This window comes from Neodiprion virginianus, chromosome 2 (genome assembly GCF_021901495.1).
Source record: "Neodiprion virginianus isolate iyNeoVirg1 chromosome 2, iyNeoVirg1.1, whole genome shotgun sequence".
In the NCBI taxonomy this organism is placed as follows: domain Eukaryota; kingdom Metazoa; phylum Arthropoda; class Insecta; order Hymenoptera; family Diprionidae; genus Neodiprion; species Neodiprion virginianus.
Window position 1 is genome coordinate 8,263,115 of NC_060878.1, and position 9,538 is coordinate 8,272,652.

Consider the following 9,538-nt stretch of genomic DNA (forward strand, 5'->3'; position numbering starts at 1 on the left):
GTTCTCACGGATTTTTTTGGCTTTCGTATGACTTGGTTCTTTGTTTTATAAATTTTTATTCATCGATTTTGCCAACTAATCCGCAATAATCATACTATATCTTTTAAAAACTGGAACTCATTAGCAATTAATTGTAGGTTATAAGTTGAAAACTACGTGGTTACTGATAAACAATAACATACCCTGTTTATCGTCGAGAGTATTTATCAGGATCTCGTGTTTTCGATTCTGCACGCATTTGCATATATTACTTATAACGGATTAAGATTGTGATCTGTTATTTCGTATCTCATTTAATTCCGGTACGTGAAGAATGGATAACACGTTGAATTGTTTCCATATTTCGAGTGTGTCCAAAGTTCCGAAATTTTTAGTAACCTGTTAATTGTTGTTGTTGTGGTTTTTTTTCTCATATCTCCGATGTGTTAAAATAATGCAGAATTAGTGGTGAATACGTGTATCGATTTAAATGATAAAATACAAAAAACATATCTTGGGGCATTGATTACAATGTGTGCAGAATTGGCCGTGGTTAAGAAACGACTAAAATGAAGTGATTTTACTGATCACAATTGTCAAAGAAACGTGGAAGTGAATCCGATCGTTTTGTTAAAAAATAGTTGTGTGATAAGTGAAATGGATTTGCAGCATGACGGAATATTTTGTATTATTTGTGATGTGGTGCAATAAGTGCGACTTCTGAATTTGCCCTTTGAACGGGCAATGTAACGACGCCAGGATGCGAGATTATGCAAGAACTGCATTCGGGAAATGGAGCAGCGGATACGAGGTAATAAAATTTCTCTTTAATACTCGTTGGGTTACACTTGTCGTTACAAAAAGTAACGATGGGTAAACGTAATAGAAACTAGTTATCAGGCTGAAGTTTATAACTTTGGGGCCGTCCATTAATCACGTGAGGCTTGAAAGGGGGGGGGGGGGGGGGGTTGACAAAAATCACGAAATGACGCAAGGGGGGGGGGGGGGGGTGTAATAAGATATCACGTGTATTTATTTTTTCATTATTAACCTTTCTATCTAGACATTTTTATCATGGCCCTTAATATCAGAATAAGATAAGATTATATTTTGTATATGTACTTAGGATAATATTCTAAGATATTCTGAAAAATTTTAGATTTTTTTTAGATACTAAAAATACACGTGATGTTGGGTGGGGGGTGGGGGGGTGGTCTTAAACCTCACCACGTATTACCAAGGGGGAGGGGGGGTTGAAAAATGCTTAAAAAAAGATCACGTGATTAATGGACGGCCCCTTTAATGTAATGATGCATCTTTGGAAAAAGTAATTTTTTGCAACTTTAGGATTACTTGAAGTTTAGGAAAGTGTTTATACAGCATCAACAAACTCAGATTTCGTAAATTCGACTTCTTCAAGTGTTCTAACAATAAATGTATAAAATAGTAATTTTTGTCTCAACATTTTTATACATTAACGTATCCCGTAACTATACTTGAATAAGATTTTTTAATAACATCAAAATCTAAATAATGAAATTGAAAACTGTGAATACCGTACCATGCTAATTCGATTGGTAATTTCTTTTTTTTTAGCTGCAAGCAGACATTTGAGTAATAGGACAATTATTCAACAACGTTGGTGAGTTCACGATTACAAGTTTTCTTTTCTTTAATCAGTAATTTCAGTCGCGAAGTAATTACATTTCGCACTCTCGTTCTATTGCTTATTCAACATCCATCGATTCGTTGGTGAAAATTTGTATCTGTAATTGTTTAAATTTGCGGAACGCGTCTGATTGATCTACAATTCCTCTTTGGGGCTGGTTATTAGGCGAATTTATCTTTAACTTTGATCAAGAAAATAGAAAAACTGCATTCGTTTACAGTTCAGTAGATAACGAATGATGAGGTTTTTCCAATTTGACCCTACCTTTCCCGCGTCAACTTGATACTCTTCAGTTCTGAGGATAAGCTCGCGCGGCATTTACAAACCGTAGTGAGAAGATTGTGTAATCGAGCTTGTCGATACAACTGTGTATTTTAATAATTAAATCTTAAAACATAATTAAATATTTTGCCCAATTCTTAATCTAATCATATTCTATTTTGATTCAGCTATATTTTTTGCCTTTGGATCATTGAACCGATTTTTAATAACTACATCAAAAGAGAAAAATTCTCGATCGACGAAAATATCTACTTAAATATTTCTTGGCGAATAATTGATTGATTCAGGAAAAAAATTATACATAGGTATATTTATTTTTGTTCGAACGAACTGCTGAAAAGTTTCAGAGTATATGTTGTTTTAGTTTCAACTGTTTTTTCATTTTTAATAAGAAACCTTTAGTCAATTATTTAAATTCTTTCCTCTGACAAATATTTGTGAAAATTTAACAAATGTTATTATTTATCCAATTTCCACCGCTGCCGCACTTTGCTCTCTTCGATCGTTTATTGATTTTCATTACCGACCGTCAACTTTATATTATCTGCAAAACTCACGTGATAAAGCCAACCTAGCAACTATACATCAGTAGCTAGTCAGAGGCAGGTGCTGCTCGTCGACGGTGAATTCCAGAACCATTTTCACTGTAACGGTTTGAATTTAAAAATACGCAACATGTCGCGAACGAGGTATGAAAGGAAAAAAAAAAAAACGAAATCGGTAAAGATTGCACAAAATTTTCGAAAGTATTACTTGTACGCTTTGAATTAGATTGTCTTGTTTTTGGATCGAAATATACGTGTAGTAGAAAAATCATCATTTATATCTGACGATGAGGTAAAAATTTACTCTTCGGTCTATCGTCAGTTGCCATAATCGGATGCGCAAATTTTCAATGTCAATCTTTTGAATTATTCAATCTTTGCGAGGAGGTGATAAACTAATTTTCAACTGTTGAAGGCGTCAACAAGTCTTACTTACCAAGGTATGAAATGGATGGTGTATATATTATACGCACATGCATCGTACGTGGGTTATATACGTGCGAAACATACTAATACCCAAGAAAAATAAGAACGCCTTTGCCGAATGATATGTATCATCTATAGACGTTATTGTTCATGTGTATATTTTCAATACATCATTGATGTTTATTCCGTGTCAATCAAAGAAAATTTATTACTCGTTATACGTGCATCACTATACCGATATACATATATATATATACTTATATATATTAGAGATTCTCTTTTTTTTTCTACTAGCTACTCGAAAAATTCACGTTCATTAATATTGCAAAAAGTTAGCTTACAATCGTTTGTTTCGTACTAATTTTTTACATACATTTTTTATAACTTACACGTGCATAGAGCATATAAAAAAATTTGTCACCCTGGTTATGTAATTAATTTTTATCTCACAATGACTCATAAGTCAGTAGCAGCAAACTATTATTATACGCGTAAGAAGTGATTGTTGTACAACGCTTACGTTGCTTTACGAACATTTTTTTTTTTCAAAACTGGTCGTTTTCACTGTGCAAAAAAATACGTAACCTCTACGAAGACACTGTAATATTACATTATATGCATAGAATAACGAAATACGTTAGCGACTCGACGTCGAACGTATATAACAGTGTTGGCGGGTAATTAACAGCCTCTTTCACGTATAAAAAAAATCTAATTACGCATGGAAATTAAGAATTTGTAAAAATTGTATAATTTGTTAAGATATAATTGAAAATTTTTTTTTATTTTTTTTTGGTCGTTACGAAGGAAATATATGTTTCTGCAGTGCGAAATTGTAAAAACTCAAATGGAAATATGAATTCACGCAACTTTTAACGTGCAATATGACGAGCTACTTTGAAACGATAAAAAAGCACAGATATGCTATACTTCCCATAAATTGTACTAAAAAAATACCACTCAATGTTTGCACAGACGCGTTATACGAATTCTTATATATTATATGTATATACATACACATGTCGGAGTATGTGTGAATATAATGGTATTTGTCGAGAAGCAGTTAGCGCTTATATACTCAACGTATAAATGACTAAGAAAATAAGAGCCGATTTAGCTCAATTACCGACCAAGGAGATGGCATTCTGCGGTTACATTTCACGTATGCCTGCAGTGTGTACATGTAACGTGTCTAATACATAACGCTATCGCCGGTGTTCAAGTTACTACATTTTTGCACTATGGCCTCGATAAGATTTACCGAAGTAGCTGCGTTCACTGGCTAACAATAAAATTCATTGTTAATCTGTCTCATATATACTCCGCTCATCCAACGAGATTAGATCTTTGAATGATCGACGGTAGGCTTAACGTCGTACACATGCGGATGATACGGTGTTTAAGAGCTATGAATTGCCAATTGGGTTAATTGGTCAGAGCAGGATAGAGATGATTCGCTGAAAATTCTGTGTAGAAATTGAAATTCCTAAACGGTACCGTACGAAGTAGATATCTCGAAATTGTTGCGAAATTAGATGCGGAAATTTTATTCAACACATGTGCGTAGCAATAAAATGATTGGGAAAATTCTCGTTTACCTTAACCCTTTGAGTCACAGTGGTAAGTATCTTTACCACCTTTTATATCCATTTCTTGTATATTTAGAGAACCTTGCAATATAATACTTTGCCGTTTTTTGCTATTTTTCAGAGTATATTAATAGGTTTTTAATACTTGAGAGTAATCATTGCGATACAATATAAATTATTATTATTAGAAACAAATTCATTGAAAAAAATTGTGGAAATTGAAGGAATAATTCATTTCCAAGAAAGTTACCAATCTACCCGTAAAGATGTTTTACATAAATTATAAGTTTTCGAGGGCTTTGATTGCAAATCTGAAATTGGATTGTAAAAATTCAAAATCGCAGATCCGATACGATGGAAAAAAGTTTCAAATTCCATCGAATTCGGAGAAAAAACTCTGTCCAGGGTTTTTTGGGGTAGCTGATTACGAATATGAAATGAGATTTCGAAAATTTAGTGTGCCGAATCCAACCAGTGATCCCGAAAACTCCTGCATAGAGTTTTTAAACCAGATTCGGTCAAATTTGAAATTTCCCTCCGCCGTATTGGATCCGCCGTCTTGAATTTTTAATATCTGATTTCAGATTCGTAATCAGTGACCCTAAAAACCATAGAATACTATCTTGATATAAACGTTGACTCAGCACAATAACATATGTGTCGCTCAAAAGGTTAACCATTAATATTTATAAAAGATTTTTGCTCAAGAAGTTGAGAAAAAATCAATACGTTCAAATCAGTGCTTGAAAGGGGGTAAAAATAAGTCGTAACCTATTTAATATCAGTTTTTTGAACAAAAAACTTGAAAGAAGAATTCTTTCCTCTTGAAATTATTTATGTATTCCAAACTATTGCTGGATGAACAATTGTGGTAAAAATGCGAATAGAATAAAAAAAAAAAAAAAAAATTCAAAAAACCTGCAGACGTATTGTGATACGAAAAAGACAAGGACGATTGTTAGACGTAATATTTGGGTGCCATGCAGAGGTCATATAGTCATGTTAACGGATTGAAATTGCGAGGATATCGGTACATAATAATTTTACACCAGCGTTTGTCCGATATTTGGACAGCCTTCTTCTCCTACTTCTCTTAAAACTACTGCTAGCTGTCCAAGAACCTTGAAGTAATTAACGCAAACAAAGAAATGGGAATTCGAAGAGACCAACGCGTGGCTGTCACACTAAGACAACGCAATCTATTCCTACCTAGGCACAAGCTGGTGGAATTGTCGAGGATGAATTTAGTGCGCTGTGCCTTCATAAACAATACATCTGTTTAAAAATCTATGAGACGTACAGTCAGATAAGAAAAAAATAAATAAATAAAAACCCTGAGAAACGAAAGAGGAAAAACTACCAATGAAGCTAGTCTACAAGTTACCTCATCAAATTAACCACATTTTTATCCACTAATCGTTTTGAGTCAAAATATTTATGACAGTAATTTATTTCTTGATTTTTTTTTTTTTTTTTATTTCAACGTTTATCGAGTTTGAGAAAAAATCTGTATCGACAAAAATTTTTAAGGCAATTTCATTTGTGCATGGAATATAAATATATGAGCTATATTATTCATTGGAATCGAACAAACAAGCAGTAAGAATTTTTGAGTAAAAGAAAAAAAAAAAAAGATCAAGATAATTATATCTCTCTAGTTATTGTTAATAAAAAAAATTTCATAACTGAAAATGAAATTCAGTCTCTTGATATTTTTCTTACATCGGATCGGATAGACTTCGTTAACTATCTTCAGCATTGTTACCTTCAGTTTCACTTTTGCAATATGTATTTCTTGACGTAATTTTTACCCGACTGTACGTCCCATTAATACTTAACGTATATGCCAAGCCACGAAGATGCAAAAACATCTTGCGGTAAATGAGCGTGTTTGAACTGACCAACTCACCTTTGTTTATGCGAACGTAAAATAATGAGAAAACCTCCGATGCGTTTTAGTTGCGCAATTAACTTGTGTCTTCTCTTGGCTCGTTCCGTCTCGTCTATACTAGTTTTTGCAGCAGGCTCCGGTTTTACGCACTCTGAAACTTGTAACATGTGACGAAATTCTTGAGGCTCGTCTCGAGTTTGTCGACGGTGGACGGAAGTCGTTGGAAATCATGTAGCGTGATGCAGAATTGGCTAATCGTCATTGTAGTCCGTGAAGACAACAATGACGCCGCAGCTGAGAAAGAATTTGCCGAATGTCATTTCACCATCAGTCGATGAATCCAATTTTCAAAGATCTTTGGCAGCGTTGGGCGTTTTTGTAATTAATTAAATCCTAATTGGAAATGTAATTTGTCATTGAAAATAAAAAAAAAAATTACAAATTACAATTTCAATTTGTATTTAGAAGAATGAGAAATACCAGTTGCAATTGTAATTTGTAATTAGAAATTTTTTCAATTCCAAATTACGAATGTACTTGATTGAAAATCAACTCTATTGTAATTAAAAATTGATGGAAAAAAAAACTATATTGCAATTGAAAATTACGAATGTATTTTGTAATTGGGACAAGAAAAGTTACCGATTACGATTTTAATTTGTAATTAAAAGAAAAATCGACACTAATTGCATTCGTAATTTGTAACTAAAAGATTTCTAATTGCACGTTATAATTGTAATTGGTATTTTTTTTTTTTTCTCACTTAATCACAAATTATAAGAATTTATTTAGTGATTCCGATTCAATTAATTACACAAAGTGATGTCCAACAGCGATGTTAGGTTGAATCCTCTGGTGGAAAATGATCAGAAATCATTTGGAAAATTTTCCACTATCTCGAAAAATGATCAGCAGCTCGCGACTTTTTTTTTTTTTCTTTTTTTGTTTCTCGTTTGCGACTGGGACGTTTCACGTCCTGTTTATAAAACTTTGAGACCGTAGTCGTGGAACTTTTTATCGACACCAAACTGACGTAAGTCTCGAAAGCGTTGTTCTCGCAGCGAGAACAAATTTCTATACGTCATGTTCGTTTTAACTCTGATCTTAAATCGTATTATAAAGACACTATGATGTTTTTATTTCATTCCAACAGTTTGGAACGACTTTTATAGACAAACCTCACTCGTCGGATCTGCGTAGAAGTATAAATAACGATCGGAATTATCGAAGCTTTGATCTAATCTCTCGCCCATTTTCTCGTCGATTTTATTTTTGTACATAAAATGATGGTAATAACTATGCAAAAAATGTATCCTTGAGATATATGTATACACACACACACACACACACACACCCATATATATATATATCGTTAAGTAAAATTAAAAATTATCACTTTTCACCATGTGGGAATTTTATGATGATCTTATGTGATATTTTTTTGTGTTTCTAAAGCGTGGAAAAGTCAGCAATTTGACAATTTCTAATTTTACCCAGGACACCGAGAACCCACACTTATACCTGTTGGATAAGGTCGGAAAAAGAAACACATTGATTAAATTCTAATACGAAAAATTGCAGGTTTCGCTATCTTCTCACCGCATGCCGCGAATGAAAAAGTAAAAAGAAACGAAAATAATTTAGCAGAATTGTTTGTATGTGTAAGCGAATTTCTGTGTGTAATATATCATGCGTTTTTTTTATGTTTCTCATGAATCGTTGAGCTCTAAAATCCGTGACATCATGCGCGGTTAAATAAAAACTAACGAAACTCAACGCATCGAGGGTCGCACGTCGCTGTTTAGAAAAATCGCCGAATCACTTTTCATCGCGTGTTGTGTCTGGGTATACAAATTTTATCCGTTTAAGGGTAAAAAAAAATTATATATTATATAGATATTTAGTTTTATTCTTTTATTCTGTTTTGTTTCTTCTCTTCCCAAATTAAATGTCACCGAAATCGACGTCCTTCATCCGACGATACGGTATGAAATGAATTTCTTTGTTTATTGTTGGATTAAGTCATGTTTCAAACTCTTGGCAAATATTTCACCACGATTAAACACGATGCCCCGTTTGTTGGTCACAATTATCGTACTAACCAAATACGCCCGGTATAATGTACAGTAAACGTTTAAATCCAAATAAAGAACGGCATTAATTTGCGAATCGTTATTTTATACATACGAATGACGCGACACAGTTTCGTTGCTTGCGATGCGAAATTATTGCCTCTCAAGGTAAATCTCGTCTCGATGTGAAATAGTTTGCAATTACCCTCAATTGTCATCCTAGAATTTTGTCATCTCAGGTCCAGCACGCATTTGTTGGATTACACATGTCACAGAAAATTAAACTGCACGAGGGACGAATTTCAAGGTTACGTTTTTAATGAATTTGATCTGTTTTTTCGTTATTTTTTGTTGCTGTTTACGCAAAATCTATATAAATAAATATATATATATATATATATATATATATATATATATATATATATGTATACATAGTAAAAATAATAACGATTGCCACGTAGTTCCGAGTCGGAAAACAAAGTATACTACCGTTTCACTGACATGACGTATCGTCATTAGACGTGTTATTCTTATTTTTCTAACACTATATATTCTTCTCGTTATTTTCCTTTCTCCCTCAAGGGCAAATCGATGATCTAAGATAGGAGAAATGTCGTTTGGCTGATGAGGCGTCAGGGATTCTCGAGGAATATCTTTACGGATTTATGCGTATATGCCATGTACATCGTAAATGTATATCCGTATTTGTTACCTCCGTTGCAGAATATTGAAACAAGGAAATAATACGCGTATTAATATTTATTACATGCGTCCAACCTGTTCTTCCCTGCACGTATCGTACCGATTTTTTTTTTCTTCTTCTTTTAATCGTTTTATACCATTACACGCGTCCGTATACAACTTGTCTCTGTATAATATGAGCACATTAATACCGACGTGTGTTGACTTTTGAAATTGTCGTAAAAATTATCGTCCGTTCACGGAAATGTGCCAGCTACGTTACATCTTTACGTAACGGATGTAAACCTGCAGACTGAATCTTATGCTTAACGAGGAAAGAAGAAAGATTAACCAAACTATACGATTTGTTAAAGGGAAATCAGAAGTAAACAAATAAATAATTA